At 37.1% G+C, this 13,464-nt stretch overlaps 1 protein-coding gene across 3 annotated transcripts in view; it reads right to left on the bottom strand.

Annotated features, from left to right (window-relative positions):
• LOC121088376 (PARP1 binding protein) overlaps positions 1 to 13,464 on the bottom strand; it is a 56,829-nt gene that overhangs the window by 24,417 nt on the left and 18,948 nt on the right. The gene's annotated exons all lie outside the window — the stretch shown is intronic.

Here is a 13,464-nt window from a genome sequence, read left to right as displayed (position 1 = left end):
AATTCTTCAGTCTTCTGAGAACATGAACCCATCACCCAGGCCAACAAAGTTGATTATAATCAAGATTCCCATCACCTCACCAAGCAACCATTTATCTTCTCTTCAACACCATATGTCTAAGAACTTCATTATTTCCCTGTGACACACTGTCTTCAATTTCATTCTCTCTCTGCTTATCTTCCTCAACCATTTCAGAGTGTGATAATCTGTAATTTATTTTTTAGCTCTAATTTATAGTTGTTTGTTGTTGTTTTTTGGTTTTTTATTAATTCCCTCCCCTTTTACTTTCTTATGTACAGAGTAATTTTCACCTTTGAATACCAGCTAATAACACACACAATAATAATGGAAAAAAAAATCATAACAAGAGGTACAAAGGACCTGTTCTTAAAAAAAACACAAAAAAAACAATTCCCAGGACAAATAGGTAGAACTCTGTGTTTAGGACATACTCTAAACTAAGATTAGAGATTGAGACAGCACTCAGGAGAAGTATCATAAAGATTTTCTCTGTTCATACAAGGCATGTATTTATTGCCAGTGTTGGAGACAAGATCCTGTACTTGTGGACCTTTCTTTTGGTTGTACAATCACATTTCATATCCTTAATGGAGATTCTCTGCGGTGACAGCAGTGACTCAAAAAATTAAAACAAGCAAAAAACCCCAAACCCCAGCCTTCCAGGCACCATCTGATTTCCTATTGCAATAATCCATCTTCCCTTTCCAATTAACCTACAGTTTCTTTCTCCAGACTTTAAGAAACACTAGCCATTTTCCAGCAACATCTAATAATTGGATAGGATGGCCAACCCTGAAAAAGGGTAGCCTGTTAAATCTTGCCTTTAAAAGCAGAATTACTGAAGTTTTACCTTTTTTTTCCCCGAGAGTTCGGTTTATAGTCCAAATCAAAGCAGAAAGGCAGAATGTAGAGAATAACCTAACATCAGTCTACCTAGCTCAGAAACCAATTGTTTTAACTATTGTACATGGGCTGTACAAAATGACTCCATATTTATTCACACACCCTGAACTCCTGAGCTGCTATTGGCACCTACAGTAAAATTTTTAGATACATCAATGATGCTGAAAATCACAGGTCTGCCAAAAACTCAAGGCAATGGCAATGGTTTTATTACTCCAGGTGGCATATCCAAGAGTGAAATGACGACAAATTTTTCAACTTCATCCATGCTTACTGGCTTCTTCCATTCTCCTGCCTACTTACCCTAAAAGCATATCTTGCAAATTGAAAGAAAGTTACTATTTTGTACACATCAAATTCTGAAGATTAATTTTAGAATTCTGGTTGGGAGAACTTCAATCAAATGAAACTGTATGTCTACATTCATATAAAATAAAAGGGCAGAGGTAAGAACAGGAATTAAGTCAGAGGAAAACTAGATTGTTTATATTGCTTCCTGTTAAAATACATGGAGGGAACTGGGCCAGAGACCTTGCTGTTTTGGCTTATCCTGGCTGAACAAGATTCCTGTAAATAACTTAGAAAATGTGAAGTTAACTTTTTTTTTTTGGCTTTTTTCCAGGTCAAAACCAAACATTTCCACAGAATTCTCAGCTTTAACTTTTACAGATTAAAGTTTATTCAATTTACATTAGATTTGCAGTCTTGGTTAAACAGAAAAACTTCTGCTTTGCAGAAATCTAAGCACAATGTATGCATTTAGACAAAAGAAAAGTCACCATGTGAAGTCTCTCTGCACACAGGTCAAGAACCATCCAGATCTTAGAAAGGATAGTTAAAAAAAAAGAAAAAAGATGCTGGTGTACCTCTGCTCCAGAAACCACAAAAACCACAATTCAATCTAACCACAAGAGAATGAAAAGTTCAAGGGCTGGAGGAATCATCCAGTGCAAGTTGTCAAGAGGTAAGAAGAGATCGCTGTTGAAGAAAAGTTCTGTCTCAGAGATGCATATAGGAACTGTAGCCAAGTTTCCTGATGCTTCTTGCTAAACTGCTTTATTTCCTTCAGCCCCAAATTGACACTTTCCAAAATAATACCCTCAAATGGGAAAAGCATTGTGTTAAATGTATAGTATCTATTCTATAAATACTGTGCTCAACCTAGAACTCCAAGACAAACAAGCTGGTGAAGGGACTGACTGAACTTGTCTTTGTTCAGTCCTTTCTGTCTAGAGATATCCTGAGCTTATCTACATCATTCCACACATTTTACATACATATACACGTATGTATACTGGAACAAAAAGTATTACCATACATATAGCACCGCGCATCAGTTAATTAAGATGATTATGCCCTTAACTTAAATGCTATGCTCTGTATATGCCTATTACCTTGTAGCTTTTCACAGAGGGGAAAAAACCACCAAAAAACAACTGTGATAAAAACATTTTCTAGGTTTATTTTTTTTGCCTCTACTACTCAATGCCAACTAAGGATATTTGCTAGTAGAAGTAAAGTTCATTTAATCTCTTTTTTTCCCCATATTCCTCCTTTTCCAGGGAAGAGTTCCAGTCCCCCATCAGATATACACAGTACTAACTGGAGCAAAGAGAAGGAAAAGTTTATTCATACTTCAACTAGAATTTATATAAACAAGCCAAGACATAAAATGTTGATCTAATGTGTGTGGATTAGTACTGAAACACTGTGCCACAGCTTATGCCATTTTACATCAGGATATAACAAAATAAGTTACATTGTAAGGTTTCTTTTCTTAATCTTGAATATATTTATAAAATGTTGAATTTGTCTCATTTGTGCTATTTCATGAATATTTCAAAGCTTACTACAGAAAGCCCTAACTAACCATGTCTAGCAGTTTCAGAAAGTACCGTCAAGACAGTCTCAGTAGGAGAAGCATTCTTTTCATCTCTTTATATAGGCCATCTAGAGCACAAATGGAGATAGCTAGGACTTGGTCTAAATTTAGAGAGTCCTTTCTGTGGTAAAAAGGATCTCATTCTTTTCCCAGAAAACACAACTCACTGGCAAAAAACAACTTGAGAAACAACCATCAAGAAGATGAAACTATAAATTAACAATAAATATAGTAGTTCTATCTAAAGCAATCAGATAAGTTACCTGAGCAACTTCAGAACCACTAGTAGTATACTTAATCTTTTTAAATCTCACTAACAATGAACTAAAAGCACGAAGGTAAAAGGAAAATGTGGTAAAAATGCAACTTGGGATTTTGGGGTTTTGTTTGTAGGGAGGTTTTTTGTTTGGTTGGGTTGTGGGGTTTTGGGGTTTTTTGTTTTGCTTTGTGTTTTGTTTGGCTTTTTTTTATTATTTATACAAAATTGAGACTCTATGCCAGATTGCTGTGATATTACTCTTTTATAAGTTTATACTATGTAGAAAATCAGTTGAACTTAAATGAACTTCAAAATATCTGGCATGGTAGTAGAAAAGAAATCTTTATACGAACACAGTAAGGCTGAACACTGTTACCCACTTTGCAGTTCCTAACAGCTAGAAAGGCAGCAAAGTTTGTTTTGAATATGGAATTAAATAGGCAAAGTTATCCATCTTCAGATAATTTTTACAGCAGCAAAGGTAAAGAATTTTAGTTCTTAAATCTGAAAGAGGAGCAAGAAATCTAACTGAATTCAAGAATGAACTTGATATATTAAACAAAGCAATGTTATTTGTTTAAGGCAATTGAGAACTGGAGAGACCTTGTCCCTTTCCACTCAGGGTGCCTGCTAACAAGGTTCCTCTGATGTTTTATTCAGATCATAACCTGCTGACACGGAACATTCTAGGACAAAGTGCTTTAATCTCACATCCATGGTCTTTTAAATCATCTCAAAGGACGACTCATCAAATCCAGTTAGTAGTAAACATCTGTCATCTACCACTATAAAAGAGGTTGTAAAAAAGCAATTTTTTTAGACTCTAATATGATTTTCTGTTCAGCGTCATGTGCAACAATGTTTCTTTGTTCAAAAGGTATGAACTGAAAGAAACCTCAACTAGAAAACCTACTGCTACCTTCAGCTATGATAGAAATAATCAGAGAAAATCTATCAGAACAATTATAAATGCTAAAAAAACCCAACCATTCAGAAGCATCCACCTTCCACTGTCCATCCAGCTGGGAATGTTAAGACACAAAAGCCTGGATCCAACAGTACAGTGTCGATCTTCAGCTGAGTGGACTTGGCAAAGATCAAATGTGACCATCAGTGTGTCTGTCCAGTATTCCATGGCAAGTCCACAGCAGAAGAGACATAGAACCAAGCACCCTTTCCCTCCTTTGACGGCCTGCATGACTTTTCATTTGCTTTAGCAGCTCAGAAGGGTCCAACAAAGACTACTGTCTTCCATTACACAGCCTCAATTTGCACTCTTGTTTCCTAGCCACAAAAGCTAGGACTGCTGGGTGGGTGGATGAGGGGAAAGTATTTGATCACACAATTAAAGACTGCTAATGCATGCATTTCGGGTGACTGAACTAAGACTTCACTAGCAGCCTCTACGTGCTTAGTTTTACAGACAACATTCAGTTAATTTTTTTTTTAATTAACAAGTTTCTAAACATTTTACATCAACTGACAGAATGAATAGCTTACCATCTTCAGCATGAACCAGCGCTAAGAGGAGCAGACAGTTCAGGTGTCTTGTAGCCAGAGAAAAACAGATGTTTAAGGTAAAATGAATCATATGCTAGAAATGCCTTATTTGCACCAGTGCTTCTAAAGGGAGTTTAAAAAACCACAGTACAATGTAAAACTCTACTTGTTAACTAGGCATTGTATAAACCATATCTTCTGTCACTGGTTACTTATACTAAAAATATTCTTAATCTTGTGCCCACTTGAACCCTTTTGCCTTACATCATCTGTGTCCTAGTCCTATCACATTTCCAACTCATTTTCCTTATCAAACTTGTCTATTCTGTTCCTAATAAAATTACCACAAATACAAGCTTCTCTGCTAACCTAAAATCTAAATCACAATGGCAAGAGCTCTTCTTACAGAACTGGGGCCTCAGTGTGCAAAATTAATGTGATGCAGAAGCACTTTTATTTGTTTTCTGGAAATATATCCTTTGTGGAAAAGACTATAGAGTAGCATACAGAAGAAAAAACGTTGAGGATATGGACAATATTCAAAACCTGATAAAAAGCAGAACAGACTCCTGAAGCCTATTCCAAGAACAGAAAACAATATATGAAAATTCTATTATTGTAAGGTCAACATTTTTATTCATTCATTTCAACTTCTCCAACAGAGGTTAAAAAATAGATGACAAACATATCTAACTTACGTAGCAGGAACAAATGCCTTAAACCAGATTACAAACACCTAGTGATTATGGGTTGCAAGAGTAGCACAGCCTTTTTCTTTGTTATGGATTTACAAAGCTGTTTTAGAACTTAGCAAAACCTGAACAGTCAGCCAACTTTTTAATTTAGAACTATTTGAAGAGAATAGCAGTCTAATTCTACTCTCAAACACAAAGCAGCAAGATGACAACTACAGCCTCATCTACCTGGTTAGAAGAGCGGGACAAATTTTATCTAAAAAACAATATAAAATACACATGCTCTTAACAGAGCAATAACTGTGCCTTTAAAGAAAACCCTTTTTTTGTTATATGCATAGATTTAAAAAGATTACTTCACATTAATTTCAAAAATTGTATCAGTGAACTTATCTAGATGTTAAATATATCTGTAAAAGAAAAAAGTGATATTAAAACACTCCTAATAATCAAAAATTCTACCTCAAACAATGGATGCATGCATTATTACTCTAGTTTTTCAAACCATACACAATTAAATATTAGCTGAAGACCCTACTTTAGGCCCTTTGGAGTTTTGCAGTTTATTAGATTCATAATAAAATACAGCAAAAAATAATCCTGTTGCTAAGTATTTTTCCATCTTGCCGCTGCCACTTTTGCTGTATTGCTAAAAATTTCTTTTACCGTAGTGGAAGAAAACAAGGTGACTCTTCCTCAGGAAGTACCACCATCTAAAAGATCTAGCACCTTCCCAAGAACTTACTGCAAACAACAAAGTTGGTGTTCTGTCAGTGTCTGCTCTCACTAGGATTAATTTTGGATATTCTCCCTACCAAGCAATGTTCCTCAAGTCCAGTGACAAAGATACTATAAAACTAAAGAAGTATTCTTCTCAGAACAAGATTCCTGATGAGCAGCCATGTGCATTCCATGCTACAGTTCAATTGTTCTACCGTAACATATCCAGCTTAGTAGTTCCCTCCACACATTATTACTTTCCTGCAATTTAATGAAAGTTATCAGGATAGAAATTATGGGCAGGGAGCTGCCAAACTGCTTCTCGAATATGGATTAAAGGTAGGCTGTGGAAACAGATGAACTGGTAGTTTGGTGTCTGTATGATGGCTTAAGGGTAAGATTCCAGCACTAATACTAAAGTTCCATAACCTTCATGTCTTCTTTTTAATTAAGGGTCTATATCTGACTTTCCATATCTAGGACGTAATGGTCAGTGTATTCTCCAGCACCAGCCTAAATTAGGAAGGAAAGGGACAGTAAATTACAAAAAGCACATTTTTAATTGAATGCTTTATTTTACAAGTGGGGCACTTAAGATACCACACTTCAACTGTGATGTCTGAAGTTGGACTTAACCTCAAAAGATCACCTTTTTCCATCAAAATTTTTTGTTTTCTTGTAAATCCATTTCAAATCGCAATTAAGTTTATTTGTAAAAATATTTACTTCAACATATTAAAACATTATTGACATTAAGTTTAAATGAAAAAATCAAATTAAAGCATATCAGTATTTCTATTATAAAGTTATGTTAAAGCACATTAGTCTGAAGTGGCAAGTACTTTCAAGGAAAATTTAAGACTCTGGTTTAAACTTATTTTTTTCTTCTTTTAAAATAATTATTTACTTACATAAGATTTTTTGGTATTTTTCTATTTCTTCCAAACACAGGAACATTTTTAGTTAAGTCACAAACACAATGTTTGTTAACATGGTGCAATGGTAATACAGTCTTAATTTGGATCATTCTATAGAATCAGTAACTTACATTGTAAATATTTAAACATCAAAATAGTCTTCATTTCAATGATGCTAAGAGTTGAGAAACTAAGGTTAGTGGCCAAGTTCTCAGTATTTTACTGAAAAACAGTACATTGCATACACTCTAAAACAGTCTAAAGAGATTTACCCAGTAAAACACAATAAAAAAGGTTAGAAGGAATATAAGCTCCTCATGATTACACAACTACAACTTCATTGGAATAACCAAGACATGGTGGGACAGCCTGACAGCTGGAGTGCTACAAAGGATTAATATAATATTAGCTCTTCAGGAAAGACAAGTGGGGAAGCGTCCTCTACATGTAGGAGCCGCTCAGAGGTATGGAGGAGCTCTTCTTAACTGTGAGGGTGGTGAGGCACAAAACCAGGTTGCCCAGAGAAGCTGGGGTTGCCCCATCCCTGCAGGTGCTCAAGGCCAGGCTGGATGGGGCTCCAAGCAACCTGGTCTAGTGGAAGGTGTCCCAGCCCATGGCAGGGGGGTTGGAACTAGGTGATCTTTAAGGTCCTTTCCAACACAAATCATTCTATGATTCTATTGGACACAAGAGGGTCGTTGAGAGCTGGTGAACCAGGGTAAGGATTTGTTATAGGCAACCCAACAGACATGAGGAAATGGGCAAAGCATACTTAAAGCAACTCTCAGCAGGTTTTGTATTACAGACCCTGGTTTTTACACAACGCTTAAAGGACACCCCAACATCTGTCGGAAGAACATCACAATGGGATGCAAGCAGTCAAGATTTCTGGAGAGCATCAGGGATACTGGATGAGTGACATATGGAGTTACACACAGCTGAGTCTGCTATTCACTAACAAGGAAGAATTGGTCACGGACACAGAGGGGAAAAAATAATAATAAAAAAATAATCAATGGCAACCTTGGCTGTAGCAACCATGAAGTAGTGGAGTTCAAGATCTGAGGGAAGCAAGGAAAGCAAATAGAGTACAGACTGTTTTTTTAGGAGAGCAGATTTCAGCTTATTCAGTGAACTGGTCCACGGAAACCCATGTGAGAAAGTTCTAAATGACAAAGAGGTTAAGAAAGCTGACATGTTATTAATGTCAGCATATAAAAAGCACAAGAGCAGTCCATCACAATACTCAGGAAAACATGTAGAAATATCAGACCAGCTTGGCTAGACAGTGAACTGACAACAGAGTTTCAATGCAAAAAAGGCTTTACACGGGATGGTAAAGAAGGGACAGGTTACAAAGAAATATCTAGAAACGTTGCCTGGGCATTTAGGGATGTTGTCAGGAAAGCCAAAACTCAGCTGGACTTGAGACTTACAAGGAATGTTAAAGTAGCTTCATCTGCTGCTTGTGTACTAATATGCTGAACAAAAGGCTGAAAAGGAGGGACCTTTGCTAAAGGCAGGAGAATTTGCAACACTGGACAGACATAAAACTGAGGTACTTGATGCTGCCTTTGACTCAGCCTTCACCAACATGGTCTCCCACACCTCTGATTAGAGACAGTTTTCAGAGAACTGCCAGCTGGGGGTGGGAGGGCAAGTCATTGTGATCAGGAAGGTCCCTGACAAATGGAGAAAAGCAAATGTTTGCAAAAAAAGGCCAAAAAGACAGTTTTTTCCTTGAGAAAATAATGTAAAAAGTCTTCTAAGAAAACATTTCTGGGCATGTGAAGGATTAGGTGCTGGCTGGTAACTGTAAACATGGATTTATTATATATTTGTAAATTATGCCTAATTGATCTGTTTGTTTCCTACACTAAAATGACTGGATGACTGGCTTTGCAGATCAGGAGAGAATGGTGGGTGCCATTTACCTTGACTGTAGCAAGGCTTTCAACACTGTCAGAAAATACCCTCAATGTACAAGTTTGGATGTTACAGTCTGGATGGGTGGACAACTAGACGAGTTAAAAACTGTTCGGATGATCAGGCTCAGAAGGTATTAAATGTGTTGCACTGTATCTAGAGGCCAGTAACAAATGGACTACCATAGGGGCCAATCCTGGAAATTGGGTTTTTTCTTTTAAGTATCTTTGCCAGTGACTCAGTGATATACATGCTCATCAAGTTTGCAGATGATACCGAATTGGTCATGGTATGGAATGGTCAATATGTTTGAGGCCAGAGCTGCCATGCAGACATACCTAAACAGATGGGAGGAATAGGCTGACAGCAACCACATGAAATTCAACAGGACATGCAAAGTCTTGGAAAGGGATAACCCCTTGCAATGATACAGGCTGGGAAGCAGCTCTGTGTAAAAAAACCCAAGAGTCTTGGTGCATGTTCAGCAAGCTAACCATGAGCGAGGACTGTCCCTTGGCAGCAAAGAAGGTCAACAGTACCCTTGGCTGCACCAACAGCAGCGTAGCCAGTAGTCTAAGGAACGTGATTATCCCTCTCTAATCAGCACTTGGACCAAATTTAGAATACTGCATCCAGTTTTGCTCCCCCCGCCCCCCAGTCCAGGAAAGACACTGATAAAACGGAGCAAGTACAACAAAGGCTGCCAGGATGGTCAGGGAGACAGGCCCTGTGAGAAGCAAAAGGGAACAGCTTGTCCAGTCTGGAGAAGAGAAGGCTTCAGGGGGATCTAGTAACAGTTTTCTAATACCTAGAAGAAGAAAACCAATGAGATTGAGCCAGGCTGTTCATGTTGGCAGTTAGTGGAAGGAAAAGAGACATGAAGCATAAATTGAAACAAAAGAGGTGCTAACTGGATATAGGGGCGGGGGGGGGGGGGGGGGGGGGGGGGGGGGGGGCGGGCGGGGAAACACACAAGGACACTCAAGCAGTGGAACAGGTTGTCAAGAGGGAGACTGAAAACCTCCAAGGATGGAGACTGCACAAAGCTTGACTGTATAAAGCCCCAGCTAACCTAGACTGACCCCAAAACTGAACTTCCTTTGAGCAGGATGTTGAACTAAAATCTTCCTGATGTTCCAACCTGAATTACTCTGTGATCCTAAGTTTAAGGAGTCATACAGCCAATGTCTTACACACATTTGCACACTTTCCAGCAACTTCAGAACACAAAACTCCAATGCTGTGTGAACACTACCCAATTAACTCAAACATTCAGCACAGGACTAGACAGTCTCATATGCTTTCTCTCCCAAAATGCTATTGCATATCCAGATGTAACCACAGTTTCACAAAGCCAACACGTAAGAAAGAGCATTTTCCACACAGATAATCAAGTCAAGCTGTATAGCTTCTACAATTGACTACAGAAGACTGCGCACAGACCTGAAATGAAGACCCACTCCAAAGCATCACAGTCACTCAAATGTGTTGACTGAGACAATACAGCTAACTTTAGATTTAAACAGCTACTAATGTGAGCTGTACAATAGTGTCACCTAGTGCTCAGTGCTTACAGCAAAGTCAGGGCCCAACTCAAGAACAGTATTTACTGTCCATATATACCAACTTTGCTACTTTACAAAATCGGGGGGCCTTTTAAAGTATATGTATGTATATATAAACACACACACACACCCTATATGAACCAACAAGTGCAGTAACCAATAAGACAAATCCCTTTTCATCATTCAATTTTAAGTCACACATGTTTTACAAACTTGAAAACAGACGTTCCAGAAATAAGTTCTTTCCAGATGCAAGAAGCATTGACTGGCCTAAAAGAGAAGGATTTCCAGGATGATGGATTAGTACTGACATTTTTAATTTCTACCAACAGAAAAGAGTTTCCAGATCCTCAGGTGTGTAATAATCATCCACTTCACTGACAAATACAACATTGATATGTTTCTTGTCAAGAAACAGGCACAAATAGAACATCCAGGCTGCATAAACGTTGTTCAAGTCTTATATGTACAGAATCTGTAAATAGTTTTAGGGTTACAAGTCTTATGGCATCCCCAGACTGTAAGGAATGTTCACGATACTGATTCTTGAAAGATTAGTGATTTCTTCTAATCAAAAAACTGCAGAATGAGGAAAGACAAGCTTATCTATTTCAAAACCCAGAAGTTCATTGTATCTTTTAATTTCTCCTGCTATCAGGTCTGCTCACACTTTGTGCCATATCTGAATCAAATCATTATCATTTCATTAGATTTCCACTCTATTTGATAGCTTTCCCTTCCCTCATCTCATCTACTGTTCACTTAGTTAGCCAAATGACTTGAGGAAGAAAACCACATTTTTGCTGTTCTCCATAGACTAGCAGATACTTGGCTGCACCGTATTGCCATGTTCAAAAATTCTTAAGTGTGTCCCATCACTGTCCGACATCTTCGATTCAGTTTCTAGGTTTCCAAAGCAAAGGAACTTGACTTCAGTTGATGAAGAAAGCTTCTTTTCAACATGTATTTCAGAATGACACAGCAATTATTTGGCTACTTTGCATTTTATGCAAGTTCAAGTTTCATAAGATCTCCACTATAACAAGATTTAACTGAAATAACAGACTTCTAATCATTAAGTAAACAACCAAAACCACTGCATTTTTCTTGTGGCATAGCAAATACTGAGACCTGTTTTTTGCAGCTTGGCAAATCTCTACATCAGAGAACCAGCAATACCACAGACAGGTTGTCCAGTTTGCTCTTAGATTTCCCAGCAGGCTTCTAAAGACCAAGCAAACAAATCTTTTGCTGCATTGTTGCTTTTTTCCCCCTCTGGTCTTTAGAGTGCAGTAGTAACAGAACTACAGAAGTTTCTTCTGTAAAACTGCATCTTCTGTAATTCGTAACAACTGTCACATCACAGGCAGGGCATATAGATAGTCCTCACTCATATGGCTTACCAGACACTTAAGAAAAATACATTTTTGTTTACTAATGTTTTGATCATAAGATTTTTACTAGTCCTAAAATATTTCAGAACTTTAGCATACTAATGAAGACTCTTTCAGACAGCCAACTGCTTACTCTATTTCTGTAAGCACTGAGCTACTATATAGATACATACAGAAAAACAATAGTAGTGTTTTACATCGTGAGGTTGTAAAGCCCATACAGAATACAAAAGATACTATAAACACCACAGTACAGCTAGCTTCCATTGTTGGTCAATGATACAACCAATGACACCTACATGTACACATGCAATCTGATGAGTATGCCAGAATCTGACATTAACGAGATTTGTATCCCAGAATAAACGGGACAGCAGATACAGCACAGAAAGCAACAGAATAAACAGCTGAATGCTGAAAAGAATTTCCAAGCTCCAGGGAATTCTCCCAAGCAGAAACTACTAAGTTCCAGCAACTATCCCACTCTGATTTTTCTCACGTGCCTTGAACAGAAGGGTAATTAACAAGATGTATCATTTTATGTTATACTTTAATGAACTGTATATACCTGACAAAGCGGGATTTGTACCCTAAGTGGTAAGGTCATGCACATAAATCTTTTTCATCTCTCATTTTTATCAATGTACAGTGTCATATATGATTTAAATTTTAAAAAGCATACATTAGATGCAGAGTCAAAACTTTTTTTTTAATCACCACCACAGACAGCAAGTGTCTGGCATCCAGGATGTTGAAATGAAAGAACAAAGAAGCAAAATTAAAAAGTAAAACAAAAACTGCAAAACAACTTCAGAAATACTTCCCACTTCTAGCTTCAATGTAATCTGAATGGTAATTTACATAATGCTTATGGTTTGCTTACAACATTTTGTTTTGAACTGTGTCGATTAGACTCAATTCAAACTAAAAAAAGGCTCTTTAGTATCAAGGACAGAACTATTACAGCTGATTTGCTACAGTTTTGTATAGAAAAATTACTGATTATAAATGAAAAAAATTACTAACTTCTATAATGCTTAAGAAAATTGCTCTTCTCTCTGTACTAATGCCAGCACTTACCAATTCAAATTCCTGTGTTACATTTACACTTCTCTCTAATCTCATGTTTATAAGCTTGCCCAAAAACTAATCTCAGGTCTTCAAAAACATTCAAAATCAGTGACTTCCCTAGACCCTTACTTAGAAATAATTCTTATGCTTCGCTTATGTAGTTGAGAAGAGAAAAAGGCTAAATAACCAAAGCTGCCATTTGTCAGCAGCAATAAAAACTCCTTTATATAAGGGTAGATCCAACAAAATGACAAAAAGGAAGTATTCAATGAGCACAAAGCAAAGCACGTGTCAGTTTGTGTACTTACCAGACTCACAGGACTGAAATCTTTGGAAGTTCATTTACAAGTAGGGAACTAACCGAATAGCCATACATACATTGATTTGATAGAAATTTAATAGAAAGAATAACCTCAAAAATTTCTAAGCTTACAAAATATAAATATTTTAATAACAGCTGGGGTAATAAGGTTTAAGGTGTAAACATTTACTCTGAAGTATTAAATCATCAGATTTTCTTTTGTTCCTTTTCCTCCAGACACATGCACAAGAAAAAAAAAACAAACAAAAGCAGGTGCTCAGCAAGACAATAATATAATATTGGGGATTAC

This window comes from Falco naumanni, chromosome 5 (assembly GCF_017639655.2).
Source record: "Falco naumanni isolate bFalNau1 chromosome 5, bFalNau1.pat, whole genome shotgun sequence".
NCBI lineage: Eukaryota > Metazoa > Chordata > Aves > Falconiformes > Falconidae > Falco > Falco naumanni.
Note: the sequence above shows the minus strand (reverse complement) of the source record. Positions and strands in the feature narration are given on the sequence as shown.